The sequence below is a fragment of the Panthera leo genome, chromosome A2, assembly GCF_018350215.1.
Source record: "Panthera leo isolate Ple1 chromosome A2, P.leo_Ple1_pat1.1, whole genome shotgun sequence".
In the NCBI taxonomy this organism is placed as follows: Eukaryota; Metazoa; Chordata; class Mammalia; order Carnivora; family Felidae; genus Panthera; species Panthera leo.
Window position 1 is genome coordinate 17,404,494 of NC_056680.1, and position 19,745 is coordinate 17,424,238.

General features: G+C 40.2%; 1 non-coding gene across 1 annotated transcript; it reads right to left on the bottom strand.

Annotated features, from left to right (window-relative positions):
- Positions 1-11,956: 11,956 nt before the first annotated feature.
- On the bottom strand, positions 11,957-12,058 carry LOC122214635. The gene has a single exon (XR_006200015.1). It is a non-coding gene; the product is annotated as a U6 spliceosomal RNA (small nuclear RNA).
- Positions 12,059-19,745: the final 7,687 nt, after the last annotated feature.

Consider the following 19,745-nt stretch of genomic DNA (forward strand, 5'->3'; position numbering starts at 1 on the left):
TTTATTTCTAATAAGGGCATTTTTGTTATAAATAAAATCCACCACCTTTTTAAGATTGAAGCTGCATTGTAAGTGTCAGAACTATAAAACCATAGCCAGAATTATTGACATACAGGCCAGCAAGTGGGGAGTGACCCTTAAACCAACTAGAAAAACACCACATGAGTTGTTCTGGTTTTGTCCTTTGGCCTTGAGTCTAGCTCAGATGCAACTGGGGACAGCCTTTTCATGTTGCCTGCTGGGCTGGGACTACCAATAAAGTTTGGAGCTTACACATGTTTGTGTTCCTTAGCTAAGGAAAGCTGGCCTGTCAAACTAGCTAAAAAAACAGTAAAGGACCAAATACTTGTTTTGCCCCAATATCTAAAAGGTGTGTGTAGGGAAAGACTTCCTGTAGTCAAATCTATGCCTCAGCAGGGCCTGCTCGCTAGGGTCTTTTCTGCTGCTTAGGCTTTGCAGATGCCCCATAAGGGAAGGCAGTAGGTCTGTGCTAAGGCCAAGGTCAGTGCCCATACCTTAGCTCTTATATTCATAAACCATAGTGCTTGCACAAGGACAGTGCCTTTGCTGAACCATGTGACTGGCATTTCATTAAGGTATTCATTCATCCCTGCTTGTCTATAAAATCAGGTTTATGGGGCCCCTGGGTGGCTCAGTTGGTTAAGTGTCCCAACTCTTGATTTCGGCTCAGGTCATGATCTCATGGTTTGTGAGTTTGAGCCCTGTGTCTGGCTCTGTGCTGACAGTGTGGAGCCTGCTTGGGATTCTCTCTCTTTGCCCCTCCCCGACTTGTGCTTGCTCTCTCTCTAAATAAATAAATAAATAAATAAATAAACAAACAAACATGTAAAATCAGGTTTATAAAAACACTTGCCTATGAACAAAGTACCCGGCGTTCAGCATGGCCAACCTGAAAAGTGTTTGAAATGCCTCAAGTGCTAGTCCCACCAGGGCCTCAACTTGTATGTGATGTTTCGCTCCCCACATTCTTCACTGGATCTCCTTTTTCTTATGTTCTTTGCCACATCATCAGATCCTAACATTCCTTTGAATACGACATCCTCCAGCCCTGCCAAAGGGCAGAGCCTGTTCCTGTAAAACTTACAACACAGAGCAGCAGAACCTGTGGGCAGGGGGTTCCCAAAAGAAGGAAAGGAAGAAGAGGCCAAGAAGATTCAGCCAGGAGAGGAGAGGTGTGGCAAGAGGCCAGGAGTGTTTAGAAGAAATCCTTCTTCATGGACTCAAGGAGTCAGTCCAAGAACTGAAAAAATAACTCTGGTTTCAACATGTGTGTTTGGGAAATGGTTAAGAGGTTGACTTAAAGAAGAGAATGCATTCATTTGGGATGTGGTGAGTTTGGAGTGATGGTAAGACATTCAAGCAGAAGTAGCTTGGTGGTGGTTGGATCAAGTTCGGTGGGAGTTATCAAAGTGGTGATAGTTGGAAATCTGTCAGTGAGGAACTGATCATGGGAAAGAATGCAGAGAGAAGGTAAGGTCAAAGACCTTCCTTTGTCAAAGAATAGTATAAAAACTTTATGTATATTGGGGCACCTGGTTGCCTCAGTTGGATAAGTGTCCATCTCTGGATTTTGACTCAGGTCATGATCTCACAGTTCATGGGTTCGAGCCCCATGGGTGCGGAGCCTGCTTGGGATTCTCTCTCCCTCCCTTTCTGCCCCTCCCCTGCTCGCTTTCTGTCTCAAAATAAACTTAAGTTTTTTCAGACTTTATGTATGTATATAAAGGGGGTGACTGGCTGGCTCTGTTGGAAAGCAGGCAACTCTTTTTTTTTTTTTTTTTTTCCTAACTTTTTAACATTTAATTCATTTTTGAGGGAGAGAATGCAAGTGGAGGGAGGGGCAGAGAGAGAAGGGACACAGAATCCGAAACAGGCTCCAGGCTCCGAGCTGTCAGCACAGAGCCCGACATGGGGCTCGAACCAACAAACGGTGAGATCATGACCTGAGCCAAAGTCGGATACTTAGCCAACTGAACCACTCAGGTGCCCCAAAAGCAGGCAACTCTTGATCTCAAGGTTGTGAGTTTGAAGCACATGCTGGGTGTAGAGATTACTTAAATAAACATTAAAAAAAACCCTTGTATATGAAGGAAAACAGTGATTGATTTAATCCGGCAAAGGCAAAAACAGGATTTATGTAAGAGAAAGGGTACAGAGAGAAGAAGGAAAAACTGCAGATTGTGTCAAAATTGTGGCTTTTGTTTCCTGTGGGTAAACTGCTGACCAGCTGGCAGCCAACAAAGAAGCCAGTATTCTTCCCTGAGGCAACTGGATGGATTACAAAGTAATACAACTTCACTTGCTTACGGGTTCTCCCGAAGACCTCAGGAGTTCAGATGAGGTGTCTGTGTCAGGCTGTCTCTGCATAAATAATATCTATCAGTGTCCTTTGTAAGCAGTATCGTCTTCAGGCCAGGTCTGTGCTGTTTCCCTTGTCAGAATCTCTGAGCTTCTCCCTATTAACCAGACTCAGCTCTAATCCAGATTAGCCCTGAGAGCTTTGGTCTCCTTCCAAGGTAGCAACATGACTTGAATGTTGTTTGGGGGGCAATGGCTGTATATCAGTATTTAGACCCCTGAATATTAGGCAGCAGAGAATGCCAAAAAGCAAGAGAATCCTGGATACTGTTTAAAATATTTGGAGCCCATTTCATATCCAGTTTATTCACTGGCCTGTTTAATCAGGAGAATGAGTCCCAAGGATTAGTTTAGTCAAGTTTACAATATTCACAAACCAAGTGGATCATAACTGAGAGAACATTTACTTTAGAGAACAAAAAATGTTGATAGAAGTTTCTGTCTAACTTTGAATCACTATCTGCTCAAAACTGCCAAAACAGGAGCGCCTGGGTGGCTCAGTTGGTTAAGCGTCCGACTTTAACTCAGGTCACGGTCTCGCGGTCCGTGAGTTCGAGCCCCGAGTCGGGCTCTGGGCTGATGGCTCGGAGCCTGGAGCCTGCTTCAGATTCTGTGTCTCCCTCTCTCTGCCCCTTCCCTGTTCATTCTCTGTCTCTCTTTGTCTCAAAAATAAATAAACGTTAAAAAAAAAAAAAAACCGCCAAAACAAAAATTTTCCATTAAAAAAATACACTTAAATACCTTCACATTCACTTTTTATATGACGTGTGTATTTTTTCTTTTGCTGTAAATGTTACAAACAGAACTTTCGATCCTCTGAGATCCACTCCTGCCAGCCATCCAATTTTCCAAAAACTCAGGCATGATTCTTAGTTTCTTTTCTTTTCTTTTTCTTTTTCTTTTTTTTTTTTTTTTGCCTCCCTTCAACAATCCGTCAGCAAACCTGTCTCTTTAACCTTAAGCTGTAGGTTACACCTGATCACCTCTGGCCATCTCCTAGCCCAAGCCAGCTTCCTCTCTTCGTGTACTGTCTATCCTTTCCCTTCTGTGGCTTGTTTCTCATATAGCTGTCAGAGTGATCTTTTTATTTTTTCAAAAACACATTTTTAATCTCTATACCCTACGTGAGGCTTGAACTCACAACCCTGAGGTCAAGAGTTGCACACTCCACTGCCAGCCAATCAGGCGCCCTCAGATCTTTTTCATGCATAAAACTGGTCCCATCACTCTCCTGCCTGAAGCACTGCCATTTTTTGCTGCTCTACTAAGAACAAGAGCCAAACTCCTTGCCATGGCCCTTAAAGCACCACGTGACTTGGCCTTTGCTGACCAATATTCCTTCACAATCCACTCTCCCTTCACGCTTATCATTCCACTGCCTTGTTGCCACCTCAAGACCACCACAGGAGGTTCTCACTCTGCCTGAACACTCTTTTACCCAATATTTGCTTGGTTCACTCAGCATTGTGTCCGCAGAGAGGCCTGGCCAGATTTCACGATCTAAAGTAACACCCTCTCCCAGCATTCTCTTTCTCATAACCCTTCTCTGTTTTCCCTCAGGACTTGTACCTATCGTTGTTGCTCTAGCCCAGCCTTTCTTCTGGCTTTATTAAAGAGAGGAAAATCTGGCTAGGAGCCCTCTAATCCTTTTGTGTCCTCCCTGCATGTGTAGATACTTCTATGTGAAAGTGTGTGTATGTGTGTGTGTCCAGATTGCTTTGGAGGAGGAAAGGTGATCCCCTGAGCCAAGTAAAGGGGACTCTAGAGTCCGACTTTCAGATATGAGGAAGTGTCCGCAGGAGACAGAGTTCGGCATCTCTCTCCTACTGACCCCTTGCGCCTCAGGGCCCAGTGTTGCCATGATCAAGTGGGATGCAATGGAATAGTTAGCATGAAACCTTGACATGTATCCCCTGGGGCTTAGGGCTTATGTGACCATAGAACCTAATGCCTTCCTTCTGACTGGAGAATCTGCCCACAGCAAGGAAAAACAGGAAGTGACCCTCACCCTGCTTCCCTAACCCCAACGAATCCCAACCCTAGCACCTAACCGTGATTCTAAATCCTTTATCCTGACCTATAGCCCCATCACTGACAGTGATTTGACTCTTGTAATCTAACCCTAGCTCTTCTGACCCTGACCCTGACTCATTCTCTTCTGACACTGACCTTGTAACCTTTGGTCCTTAAACTCCGGTCCTAAATGTTAGGCCTTTGCCACAGCCCTAACATCTAATCCACCCCCAGTCCCCCTCTAACCTTAACTCCTTTGACACTACTTTCCAACCATAACCCAAGCCCTAGTCCCTGAACTTCTCAGACTTTAACCTTAGACCTGGTTCTAGATCCTGAGGCCCTGACATTTGTCTTCTAACCTCCTAATCCTGCCCTAATCTCAATTTTTAATCCCTAAATCCTGACTCATAGATTCTGACCTCTAAACCCTCACCCATAAATCGCTAATCTCCAGGGTCCCCAGACTCCCAACCCTGACTCCACAAATGAAAAGCCAGTATTTCACCCTACCATGAGCCACAGACAAGGGGAATTGCAGCAACTCAAACTGTGCATAGGGTAAAGCACGTAGTGAATGAGTGTCAGCAAGTTAATTGGCCAGGCACAGAATATGAAGCAATAAGACTCCTAGAAAGCCAAGGTGGGGGGGGTGGGGGCGGTATGTGGGGAAGCCAGGAAAACTTCCCTAAATACAGGATGTGGTAGACTGCCAGCAAGTCTGAACAAAACTTCAAATCTCAGAAGATGGACAGTGAAAGCCCCAGTCATTCTGACCATACCTCCGTCCCAACACAGCAGGTCAGCTGGTCATCCTAGACCCATGATGGAAGACAACTGTCCTTAGTAAGTTGCAAAACTCTCAGACACAGATGGATGGCTCAGTAAAGCCCTTGCTCTAGGACACACAGCAAAAGAAACAGCAATATAATGACCACCATGATCCAGGAGATAAGAGCCATAGATAGCATTACCATTCCCCCAATTTCCCTGGAACAATCATCAGGACTCCAGGGAGACTTCCGGAAACCAGCTAACAACCCAGCTGGACAAAAGACAGGAACCCTATATAAACCAGCTCTTTCCCCAAATTCCAGACCCTGACATGAACTAAACTTCAAGAAACAGGCACAAATTTTCCCCGTGGGAACCCTGTGAGAAGACAAAAGAAAAAAAAAAAAAATCCATGCTCTAATAAAGATGGAATCCCAGAAGCCTCCCCTTTCTCCCATTTCCAACCCCTTCCCCACCACTAGGGTGCCCATACATAAGAGACAAAGGACAAGTAACAATAGTAATAGAAAACATTTACTAAGAACAGTACTGAGAAGGTGCTTCATCTTGCTTATGGTTATGTGAATTCTGTATGTACATTGTACTTAGGCATAATTTGCTTTAAATTGAAGGACACTGCTAAAACCTAAAATACATATATTTGAGAAGAAAGCTGAAAAATCATCAAAGCCTCCATCTCTACAAGTTATAAAAAATAAGCAAACTAAACACAAAATTTATTTAAAAGGCAGAGTTAAAAATAAGAGCAGAGATTTCTCAAAATGAAAAAAAGTATCAAAAATATGTTTATTTTAAAATTTTTATGCAGTTATGCATACAGCAAAGTGAACAAATCTTAAGTATGCAGCTTTTAAATATATATATGTAGGGGCGCCTGGGTGGCTCAGTCGGTTGAGCGTCTGACTTCGGCTCAGGTCATGATCTCAGTTTGTGGGTTTGAGCCCCGCGTCAGGCTCTGTGCTGACTGCTTGCTCAGAGCCTGGAGCCTGATTCGGATTCTGTGTCTCTCTGTCTGCCCCTCCCCCGCTCACGCTTTGTCTCACTCTGTTTCTCAAAAATAAGTAAATGTAAAGTAAAATAAATTTAAATATATATGTGTACGTGTGAGTAACCATCACCCAGATCAAGATACAGAGCATTTCAAGCACCATCCCGGGAATTATAATCAATATTCCAAATGAGATTGGGGAATATTTAAGAAAATATTCTTTTTTAAAAAATATTTTATTTATTTTGAGAGAGAGAATCCCAAGCAGGTTCTGTGCTGTCAGCACAGAGCCCAGTGGGCTCCTGACCATGATATCCTGACCTGAGCTGAAATTAAGAGTTGGACACTTAACCAACTGAGCCATCCAGACACCCCCAAAAAATATTCTTAAAGATGACTTGACAGAAAAAAAAGGCAAGAAAATGTTAAGAAATAGTAGTAATGAGGTAACACTTAGATATTAAATATAAAGCTACAATAATTTAAATTGTGGCATTGGAATAGGATTACATCAGTCATGGGCAAAGCTTTTAGAATGAAGGTCTTGTATGTAGAAGAATAAATATTTTAAAACCAGTAAAAAAAATATTTTTATTCTTTTACAAATGTTTATTTTTGAGAGAGAGAGGATGATCAGGGCAGGGACTGGGGGGGGGGGGGGGGGGGGAACAGAAGATCCAAAGCAGGCTCTGCACTGACAGCAGTGAGACCCATGCAGGGTTCAAACTCATGGATCCGTGAGATCATGACCTGAACCGAAGTTGGATGCTCAACTGACTGAGCCACGTAGGCACCCCTAAAAATTATTTTTATTTTTTTATGTTTATTTATTTTTGAGAGAGAGAGTATGAGTGAGCGGGAGAGGATCAGAGAAGGGGGGTGGGAGGGCAGAGGATCTGGGGCTCCAGCTCACGAACTGTTGAGATCATAACCTGGGCTGAAGTTGGATGCTCAACCAACTGAACCACCCCGGTGCTCCATTTTTTAAAAAAAGAATGGTTGGGTATAGACTTGTCTTACAAAAATACTTATAATTTTTTATAAATCCACTTTCATCAAATAGTGAAGTATAGGTATACATAAAAGTCAGTGGCATTCCACAGAAAAGGTTAATGTTCATAAGGTTGAGGATCCATCTGGAAGGAAACAGCCTAACTCCAACCAAATACATGCTAAATTCTGCCTGGCTTTAAATGGGTAAAATGATGAAAATGTTGGAACGAAATTTAGGAAAATATGTTTATATCCTTCATGGTGAGGAGACTTTCCCAAGAAGATATGGTCTAGAAGCCATAAAGGAAAGGCTATGTCACTTAAGTAAATAAATGTCATAAAAAACCAAGAATGAACTGTAGACTGTAGTCTAAACAACTACAGCTTGTTGGCAGCTACGATAAATAAATGTCTCCTACCGACTGGCTAATAAATATGACTCTACAAATTGCTAAGTAAAACAAAACATCTCCAGGCAAAAGAAGTGAGTTGTCCTCTACTGCTGTTTGGATTAGAGTTCCATTTCTCTTGAATGGAGCCTCCAGAGGAGTCATTTCTTAAGGTAGAAATAAAGACCAATCTATTAGGTGAGGGTGGAGGGCTCTCCCTGACATTCTTTGGAGCTCCAGCCACTCCCAATTGCCTACAGCACATCTACTCTTCAAATGCAATCCTCATCTCAAATCTGTTCTGTCCCCCACGAAATCTGGCATCTTCTCCCTCACCAGTTACCAACTGGAATGCAGCATTTATGTAGAATTCTTGTTGTCTTTAGTCTTACAGTAGCCAGTCAAGATACTGATCCACAAAGTTATTTAGGTTGGTTGTCTTCTTCCCTATCCCTTCAGTGTGGGAAATATACAGAAATATTAACAAATATTTGCACAGATAGTGCAGTGGTTAGTATTCCATTTTGAGTTCCCCACATCCTGGTTGGTTTTAATTGTTTATTTTTGTGTATGTGAACCATAACTGTGGTTTTAAGAGAACTGTACCAAAAAAGATACACTCAGAGAAGTGCTACTCCCCCCTCATTCCTACTGTCTTGTTCCCATTCCCCATTTCTTTCCGTCATTTCCCCACCTACTCCCTACAGGTAACCAACCTTTTTTTTGTTTCTAGTTTACCCTCTCTGTATTCCCTTTGCACAAATGAGCAGATACAGATGTATTTTATTTTGTCCCCTTCTTTCTTACACAAGTGTAGTGTAGTGTAGATACTCTTTGGCATTTTGCTTTCTCCACTTACAGAATGCCCTGGAAAACACTGCATATCAGCTCATAGATGTCTTTCTAATTCACTTTTACAGCTGCCTTGTTGTTTATTGTGTGATGTACTATAGTATATTTAACCACTCTCCTATACATGGACATTTAGGTTGTTTTCAGTAATTTGCAATAACAATGCTGCAGTGAATAACTACACACACACACACACACACACACACACACATTTTTTTTAATCGTTAACATTTATTTATTTTTGAGAGACAGAGGAGTAGGAGAGGGGCAGAGAGAGAGGGAGACACAGAATCCGAAGCAGCTCCAGACTCTGATCTGTCAGCACAGAGCCCGACGTGGAGCTCAAACTCAAACTGTGAGATCATGACCTGAGCCAAAGCTGGACGCTCAACCAACTGAGCCACCCAGGCACCTCACACATATATATTTTTGTATAGAGGTGTCTCTTCAGAGTGGTAGATTCTTAGAGGAGTGAGATTACTGGCTTGGAAGGAAAATGTATACATAGGTTTGTTAGGTATTTGCCAATAATTTTGTTAGCTATTTCTTAGGTATTTCCTTCTATTGATTTCTAATTTTAGTCCATTGTGATCAGAAAACATACTTTGTATGATTTCAATCCTTTTAAATTTATTGGACATTTTTAATGGTCTGGGATATAGTCTATCCTGGAGAATATTTCATGTGCACTTGAGAAATATGTGTAATTCTGCTATTGTTGTATGAAGTGTTCTGTAGATGTCTAGTGGGGTCTGTGATGTCTGTATAGTTATAGTTATTCAAGTCTTCTACTTTACTTTTGATCTTCTGCTTAGTTGCTCTATCCAGGATTGAAAAGGGGATGTTGAAATCTCCAGCTATTATTATTATTTTTATTTTTTTAAAAGATTTTTGCAATGTTTTACACCCTTGGAAGTATTGCTGCATTGGCTGGTATGCGCTTTAAAATTTATTTATTTATTTATTTATTTATTTATTTATTTATTTATTTTAATGTTTATTTTTGAGAGACAGAGAGAGACAGAGTGTGAGCGGGGGAGGGGCAGAGAGCGAGGGAGACACAGAATCCTAAACAGGCTCCAGGCTCTGAGCCTTCATCACAGAGCCCGACACGGGGCTTGAACTCATAAGCCGTGAGATCACGACCTGAGCCGAAGTCGGACACCTAACTGACTGAGCCACCCAGGTGCCACAAAATCTCCAGCTATTATTGTGGAATTGTCTATTTCTCTCTAATTGGCTTCATGAATTTTTGGGGCTCTATTTTTAGTTGCAAAAATTTTTATATTTATATGCCCTCTTGCTGGTTTGATTCTTTGATCATTATAAAATATCCTGGGGCGGGGGGGGGGGGCGCCTGAGTGCCTCAGTCGATTAAGCATCTGACTCTTGATTTTGGCTCAGGTCACAATCCCAGTGTTGTCAGATTGAGCCCCACGTCCGGCCCTATGCTGGGCATGGAGCCTACTTAATATTCTCTCTCTCCCTCTCCCTCTACCCATCTCCCACTTGCACGAGCGCTCTCTCTCAAATTAAAAAAGAAAAAAAAAATTTTTTTTAAATCCTTTGTCTCTGGTAACAGTTTTTGTCTAAATTCTGTTTTGTTTGATAGTAGTATAGCCACTCCAGGTTTCTTTTTGTTACTGTTTGCATGGCTCATCTTTTTTCATCCTTTATTTTCAACCTATTTGTGTCTTAGAATCCAAAATGTATCTCTTGGGGCACCCGGGTGGGTCAGTTGGTTAAGAGTCAGGTCACGATCTCACAGTTCATGAGTTCAACCTTGCATTAGGCTCTGTGCTGACGGCTGAGAGCCTGGAGTGTGCTTCGAATTCTGTGTCTCCCTTTCTCTCTGCCCCTCCCCTACTTTGTTCTGTCTGTCTGTCTGTCTGTCTCTCTCTCTCTCTCTCAAAAATAAACATTAAAAAAAAATTTAAAAATGTATCTCTTGTGGACAGCATCTAATTGGATTGTGTTTTTATTCATTCTGCCAATCTCTTTTTGATGTTAATGTTTACATAGCTGTGGATAAGGTAGGATTGTTCTGTGCCATTTTGTTATTTGTTTTCTATCTGTCTAGTCTTTTTTGTTCTTCTATTCTTCCATTATTGATTTTTCTTGTATGTTAAATATTTTTGAGTGTACTATTTTCATTCCCTTGTCATTTCTTTTACTATATTTTTTTACTTAGTTCCTTAGTGATTGCCTTAGGGATTGCAATTAACATCTTAACTTATAACAATCTAGTTCATGTTAATTCCATCTTAATTTTAATGCTTAATATTGCTTCTATATAGCTCCATCTACCTCTTCCTTTGTGGTGTTATCATCATACAAATGTCATTTTATGTATGTGTGCAGGTCATGTTGGAGCAGATTTGAACCCACCAGCATGAGTTCAGTGGAGGTTTCCACTTTGTCTCTTCTTCTCATCTCCTCTTTCCCCCTTAAACAATTTCACCCTCATATTAAATCTCTGTCCACCTCTTTTATTTCTATAGACACTTTCAGTCTCTCATATCTGAAGAAAAGACATATCCACACTGAGCAAATAGTGCCATCAGATATAAATAATTTTCTCTTTAGAATTGTAGGATCTCTGTGTTGCATGGGACCTCAAGAAGATAATTGAGTCAGATGGTTCCTAATTCTGGTTTTGCATTAGAATTTCTGAGTTTGGGAGGCTTTTTAATTTATTAATGCATGCTGCCTGGGGTTCATTTAAGAACTTCTGATAAGACTCTCACTCTATTCTTTTCATTCTTGTTATGCTGTGTCCTAAGAAGTGAGAAGAAATTGGAGCAAATGACTGTAACTTCTAGATTATGTTGAGTAAATGTCCTTAGTCCTGAGTGATATCATTGGTCTTCAGCTTATAATTTTAGGAAAGTACAAAAGCATTAAAGCATAAGAAATAAACATATATATATATTTTTTTTTTTTAATTTTTTTTAACGTTTATTTATTTTTGAGACAGAGAGAGACAAAGCATGAACGGGGGATTGTCAGAGAGAGGGAGACACAGAATCTGAAACGGGCTCCAGGCTCTGAGCTGTCAGCACAGAGCCCGATGCGGGGCTCGAACTCACGGACCATGAGATCATGACCTGAGCTGAAGTCGGCCGCTTAACCGACTGAGCCACCCAGGCGCCCCAGAAATAAACATATATTAACATAAGCATGTATTTCCTCATCCTTTCTCAGTCTTGTGTGTGTGTGTGTGTGTGTGTGTGTGTGTGTGTGTGTGTTTCCCTAGCACCCTAACTGTATGTTTTATATAAGGATCTATACAGTTTGTTCTAGTAGAATCTTGACTGTGGAATTATGTGAAACTCTCTAAGCCTCGGTTCCTTTGTCATTAAAATGGGGGTATACTTCTTAAGTTTATCGTGAGATAGAGAAGGTAGTGCTTGTAGAGTATTTATTTAGAAACCTTACTGTGACCAGGCATTACTCCAAGTATTGTGCTCAATATGTTTTCTTTGTTTTTTTGTTTTATTTATTTATTCATTTTTTAAAATATAATTTATTGTCAAATTGGCTTCCAAAAAATATGGAAAGCTTCGTGAATTTGTGTGTCATCCTTGCACAGGGGCTAATCTCCTCTGCATCATTCCAATTTTAGTTTATGTGCTGCCGAAGTGAGCACTCAATACGTATTCTTTGAATAGTAGTCTCTCTTTTATGTTATGGTTGTTAATTTCTCAAACCAGATCCTGGTGTATTGAAAGCCACATCACTCACATGACACATTCAGCTCAGTAATGACCAGAGAGCCCTCAGGTTATAAATAGAGCTGCCCTTGAGGTATCTATCCCCTTGTTTAGATTTCTGTGGTCATTTGCTCACAATCTATACGAGAACAGAGGGACCCCGAGGCATAAGTCATGTAGTTTTGGGATGAGAACACAGAATAGTTGATATTTTTAACATATTCTTATTAACCAAGAGAAGTGTTTGCCAGGCATATTTTCTACTGAGAATCATTTATCGAAGAAGCAAAATCTCAAGGAGTTTGATCCTCTAACCATTGGTTTCCTCCAGTTCCAGCATTTTCTTCTACAGGGAGTAATACTTGAAGTGGCAGCCATTATGTTCCCGTTGATCATCTGGTGATTCAGCAAGTTCTGTAATTCTTCATGGTAAAGTTCAGGAGTTTTCCTGCAAAGGAAATACCTGCTTAGAGAAATCAAATTTGGGAAAATGAAGAGAAAAAGTACCACATTAATAACTACACCCATAGTCCTGTAGGAGGAATGCTAAACAATTATTCTGCAAATTAAGGCAGACTAGAGACCTTCTAATTTCACTGGAGAACAAAAGCACAGAGTGGAAGTGGGAAGAGATGAGGAGAGCTAAGGATGCAGGTGCCTATGTGAGTCTTTGGACCCCAGGAGAGCCATGGGGCAGAAAGGTGGAGGGTAGAAGAGGAGGAAGTTGGAGTGGAGCAGAGTCGAAGTCAGAGGCACATGGGGTGCCATGGGCAGCATAGAAAGCGGTGTTAAAGAACAGGGTCTGGAGACTGACTAGCCAGGTTCAGGACTCAGTCCTTCCCGTTCCTAGCTGTGTATCCTTGGGCAAGTCACATCCCTCTGTGGACCTCTCCATTTTTCATTATGAAACATAGCTAATAGCAATACCTTCCTCATGGCGGGGGTTGTAGAAACACAGGGGAGTAGATATAGGCAAAGCATGTGACACAGTGCAGGGTACATGGTTGGCAATCAATCAGTGATCATTGTTGCTCTTCCTGTCAAGGATATTGTTATTTTTTTTGTGATCCTGTCAAAAACAGTTTCCATTGTGCTTTGGGAAAGGGCTGTGGGGAGGGGCCACTATTCATTCATTTATTTGTTTCCTCTCTTTCTCCCCACACTGTAGCCAATGATTTTAATGAGTTCAGTGTATCTCTTTTTGTTTATGTGTTTGTATAAAATATATATTGTTTGTGTTGTTTTTAGTTTATATAACGGTATGGTGTTACTTGTATTATTCCTTCTCTTGCTTTTTCTCTCAGTGCGGTATTTTGAGATCTACTCATACTTCTAAATGTATATCTGATTTATTCTGAAAATTGCATGTAACTCCATGAAGTCACCTTCCACAGTGTACCAGTTGATTTCTAGACTAGTCTCACCCAGGCTGCCCCCAAACCTGCCACCATGATTTCTCTCTAGTGGAACTAGAGAACTTTCGGGTTATAGGCCTTCCCCAAGTAATATGTCTGGTGGTCTATATACATCAGTTGAGCCTTGTCAACTTGTCACTGAGATTATATTAAAAGATATTGTCATAGAGTTATTACAAAAGCATGTAATCATTTTACCTGTTTTACCTTCAACCTTCTTCATATTTTGTTCCAAGATGATTTTCTTCAGTTCTATTTCTCTCTTTTTTTTAAAGAGTCTCTCTTATTTATTTTGAGAGACATAGATAGCAAGCAGGGGAGGGACAGAGAGAGAGGGAGACAGAATTGCAAGTAGGCTCTAGGCCGTCAGCACAGAGCCTGATGCAGGGCTCAAACTCATGAACCATGAGATCATGACCTGAACTGAAACCAAGAGTCGGACGCTTAACTGACTGAGCCACCCGGGTGCCCCTCTCCAGTCTTATTTCTATGCCTCATAATTCTACAATGATCTCTATGGCATCAGCCGAGTTCTTGCTTTGGCCTTATGACTCTAAGGTCAAAGACACAATATCTAGACCAGAGCTAAGCAAGACCTGGTCCATTCGTTGCAGAATAACTTTTAATGTTCCAATTAATGTCTTTTGTCAATATCCCAGAAATTGGGCATGACAGGGAACAGAAAGGATGGACTGGATGTTCTTTACTACTGAGTTATTAGGCTAAAATACTTTTATTTCCCCAGCAGGTATTTTTGAGATGGCTGGGAAAATTTGAACATGAAGTACATATTGGAAGATGACAGGGAACTAATTAGGTGTGATAACAGAATTATGGGCATGTAAGGAAATGTCCACACTTCTGAGAGTGAAATGACATGATGTCCAAGCCATGGGTTAATATACGTAAGCAAAGAAAGAAGAAATAATAAAGGAAGGAAATGTGGCAAACACTTTGTACTTGGTTGGATTGATGTAATAGGCATATGATATTTACTGTTGTATCTAGTTTTATGCTTGAAATTTTTATAACAAAACATTTAAAACTCTCTACAACATATCAGTATATCTGATTTATTCCTAAAAGTGAAGAATAAAAGTGACTTTACTTACACAAGGTCCATCATACAGTTTAGTTATGTTTAGCCCTTCATGTCTGAAAGAATTATATTTTGAAATGATCATTTTTTACTTTATGGCACATTATACATTATGACTAAATTTTATTTGATAATCTTTAGCTAAATTTGAGAAGGAAAAACACTCTGCTTATAGTGAAATCTTATGTAACAAATATTTTATTTTATTTCTTTTTTTTTTTTAAGATTTAATTTTGGGGATCCTGGGTGGCTCGGTTGTTTAAGCGTCAACTCTTGATTTCAGTTCAGGTCATGATCTCACAGTTCGTGGGATCGAGCTCTGTGTTGGGCTCTGCACTGAGAGCACAAAAGCCTGCTTGGGATTCTCTCTCTCTCTCTCTCTGCCCCTCCCCCTGCTCATTCTTTTTATTTCTCTCTCTCAAAAATAAACATTTTTTAAAAATTCTAAAATAAGGGGTGCCTGGGTGGCTCAGTCGGTTGGGCGGCTGACTTTGGCTCAGGTCATGATCTCACGGTCCGTGGGTTTGAGCCCCGTGTCGGGCTTTATGCTGACAGCTCAGAGCCTGGAGCCTGTTTCAGATTCTGTGTCTCCCTCTCTCTGACCCTCCCCTGTTCATGCTCTGTCTCTGTCTCAAAAATAAATAAACGTTAAAAAAATTAAAAAATTTAAAAAAATAAAAAAATTAAAAAAAAATTCTAAAATAAGATTTTATTTTTAAGTAATATCCATACCCGACTTAGGGCTTGAATTCACAATCCCAAGATTAAGAGTCACATGCTCCACCGACTGAGCCAGCCAGGCACCCCTGTAACAAGTATTTTAGAATACCTGTTGTTATAGATGTTTGTTTGTCAAAGATACTGGATGTACAAAACATACTTAGCATTAAATCAAATATAGAAAATTCAAAATCATCTTGAATATTTAAGTAGAAATAGAGGGTATCATAAAGAGAATGTACAATAAAATTAAGGTATGAATTTGATGAAAGTTAAGGCATTATTACCTTACATAAATAAAAAATGATTTTTAAGGAATACTATAAACAAGTGTCAACAAATTAGATAGCCTGGATGAAATGGACAAATTCCTAGAAACACAAATTACCTACACTGACTCAAGAAAGAGAAAATCTCAAGATCTTTATCAAGTAAAGAGCTTGAATCAGCAATGAAAAAAACCTCTTAACAAAGAAAAGTTCAAGACCAAATATCTTCATTAGTGAATACTACCAAACATTTAAGAGAGAATGCCAGTTCTTTTCAAATTCTTCCAGATAATAGAAGAGGAAAAAATACTTTCTAATCATTCTATGAAGCCAGAATTACCGTAATAGCAAAGATAAAGACATCACACACACACACACACACACACACACACACACACACACACACACACAAAAGACTATAGGGGTGCCTGGGTGGCTCAGTTGGTTAAGTGTCCAACTTCAGCTCAGGTCATGATCTCACAGTTTGGGAGTTCGAACCCCAAGTTGGGCTCTGTGCTGACAGCTCAGAGCCTGGAGCCTGCTCTGGATTCTGTGTCTCCCTCTCTCTGCCCCTTCCCCGTTCATGTTCTGTCTCTCTCTCAAAAATAAACATTCAGGGGGCGCCTGGGTGGCTCAGTTGGTTAAGCGGCCGACTTCGGCTCAGGTCATGATCTCACGGTCTGTGAGTTCGAGCCCCGCATCGGGCTCTGTGCTGACAGCTCAGAGCCTGGAGCCTGTTTCAGATTCTGTGTCTCCCTCTCTCTGACCCTCCCCTGTTCATGCTCTATCTCTGTCTGTCTCAAAAATAAATAAACGTTAAAAAAAAAAAAAAAACTTTTTTTTAAAAAATAAATAAACATTCAAAAAAAAATTAAAAAGACTATAGGCCAATATCCATTATGAATATAAATGCAAAAATTCTCAACTAAATACTAGTAAACTGAATCCAACAGCATATTACAAGAATTACACACTATGACCAAGCAAGATTTATCCCAAGAGTGCAGTGTGGTTCAACCTAAAAATATCAACCATATCTATGCAATAACATCACTTAATAGAACGAAGGAGGTAAAAAGGACCTGTTCTTCTCAATTGACATTTAACAAAACCCTCATAGTATTTGGCAAAATTCAACACTTTTTCATAATAAAAACACTCAGAAAAAGAAAGACTAGAAGGGAACTTCCTCAACATGATAAAGAACATTTGTGAAAACCCCACAACAAATATCATACTCAACGGTGAAAGACTGGAAGGTCTCTTTCATTATTTTTTAAAAATTTTTTTTAATGTTTATTTATTAAAAAAATTTTTAATGTTTATTTTTGAGAGGGAGAGAGACAGAGCATGAGTGGGGGAGGGACAGAGAGAGAGAGAGGGAGACACAGAATCCAAAGCAGGTTCCAGGCTCTGAGCTGTCAGCACAGAGCCCGAATTGGGGCTCGAGCCCACAAACTGCAAGATCATGACCTGAGATGAAGTCAGATGCTTAACCAACTGAACCACCCAGGTACCCTTGAAAGATCTCTAAGATCAGGAACAAGACAAGGATACCTACTTTTACCACTGATATTCAACATTATGCTAAAAGTTCTAGCCAGAGCTTCAGGCAAGAAAGAGAAATTAAAGGCATCCAAAATTTTATTTGTCAGTTTTACCTCAATAAAGCTGTGGTAGGTAGAGTGATCCAAATTGGAAAGAAGAAGTAAAACTATCTCTGTTTGAAGAGGACATGATTCTACATATAGAAAATCCCAAAAAATTCATATAAAAACTACTAAAGCTAATAATTAGATTGTTTCAGGGTACAGACCAACACATGAAAGTGAGTTGTGTTTCTATACAGCATCAGTGAACAATCTGAAAATAAAATTAATAAAACAATTCCATTTACAATAGCATCCAAAAAAATAAAATACCTCTGAATAAATTTAGCCCAGTAGGTGAAAAACTTGTACACCACAAACTACAAAACATTTCTGAAAGAAAATGTCCTAATAAATGGAAGCCTCCCCCATGCTCATGGGTTGGAAGACTGAATATTGTCAAAATGTCCATATACCCAAAGCAATCTACAAAGTCTATGTACCAATGGCTTTTTTCCTTTGCAAAAATGGAAATGGGATCTCAGATCTATAGTAGTATTAAAAAACAACAGCTCTGTATCATAGTGAAAACCAGCAGCCCGGCAGCACCTAGAGGGGACAAGATGGTTTGGGAACTCCTTCAGAGTACCATTACTAAAGAATTGTCATTCCTTGACCTGTCTGATGGTTCTCTAGAAGACCCACTTGGAGAGCTGTTTTTGTTTGACCTAACTCAGAGATACCCCAGTGTGAACAGCCTTTTCCCCTGGGAGCATTTGTTGAAAACAATCAGAGGCAATGTTTCAGTATCATGGCTGTCTTATGGTGGATAGCAGTTGGAGGAAAACAATAAGCCAACCAAAAGCTTAAAAGTAAAGGTGGAGGAATGAGATATCCATAGGAGGTTTTGAAAAGCACTAAGAAATTCCTGGGAATCTAGAAGACCATGAACATGTGTAGGGCTATGTGCATCATCAGGAAAGACCCGAGAAGGCCTTAAGCTTCTCACCTCTGGCTAATCTTGAAGCTCTCCAAGAGCAGGAAGCGAAGGCTAAGTGTTGAAGACATTCCTCAACACATACAATGTTTTTATTGGCAAAAACGGAGATTTATTGGTTCCAGCCATTTGAGGAAAATTTTGTCTAATCCCTATGAGACCACTAAGATAATTGAGTAGGACTTGTCAGTGACCATACATGACAAAGAAGGCAGACTTCACAGAATTATTCCAGAAACCATTAAACTAATAAATAGCAGCAGCAACAACAAACAGCAATAGCAACAAACCTTGGAGAATGGAGAGAATCTGATTTCCAGTGTTGCCACAACATATTATTTAAAATCACAAAAAATTGTGATGTATGCAAAGAAACAAGGAAGTATGGCCCATACACAGGATAAAAAGCAATCAACAGAAACAGTCACTGAGGAAGCCCAGATATTAGACTTATGAGACAATGATTTTAAATTATTTTTTAATGTTTTATTTATTTTTGAGAGAGAAAGCATGAGCAGGGGATGGGCAGAGAGAGAAGGAGACAGGATCGGAAGTGGGCTCTGTGTCAACAGCAGCCAGCCCCATGCAGGGTTTGATCTGAGCCACGTAGGTGCCCTTTAAATTAGTTATTTTAAATATATTTAAAGAACTAAAGAAAACTATGTCTAAAGAACTAAAGGAAAGTATGAGAATAATGTCTTATCAAGTAGAGAATATCAATAAAGCAATAGAAATATATTTCATAAACAACCCGAATAGAAATTATTGAAGTGACAAATATAATTATCTGATCGCTTCTTGGCCTTTTGGCTAAGGTCAAGTGTAAAAATGTAATTATCTGAAATGAAAAATTCACTGAAGAGGATCAACATCAGATTTGAGCAGGCAGAAGAGTAAGTGAACTTGAAGATAGGTCAATTAATATTGTCCAGTGTAAGGAAAAGCAAGAAAAAGTAATGAAAAATGAGCAGAGTGGGTCAAAATACTTCAGATAGCAAGTAAAAGAAAAAGCCAGTTCAAATTTGGGGGAAAAATGAACAGAGGTACAAAGAAATGGAGGCTACCAACAAGTGTATCAACATATGGGAGTCCCAGAAAGAGAGGAGAGGAGAGGACAGAAAACATATTTGAAAGGGCACCTGGATGGCTCAGTTAAGTGTCTGACTCTTTAAAAAAAATTTTTTTAATGTTTATTTTTGAGAGAGAGAGAGAAAGAGAGAGAGAGGGAGGGAGGAAGGGGTACAGAGAGAGAAGGAGACACAGAATCTGAAACAGACTCCAGGCTCGAGCCCAACTGTCAGCTGTCAGCACAGAGCCCTACGCGGGGCTTGAACTCAGGAACCGTGAGATCATAACCTGATTTGAAGTCAGATGCTTAACCAACTGAGCCACTCAGGTGCCTCTTAAGTGTCTGACTCTTGATTTCAGCTCAGGTCATGATCTCATAGTCATGACATTGAGCCCTGCATCGGGCTCTGCCACTGAGAGGCTGCTTAGGATTCTCTCTCTCCCTCTCTCTCTTTCTCCCTGCCCA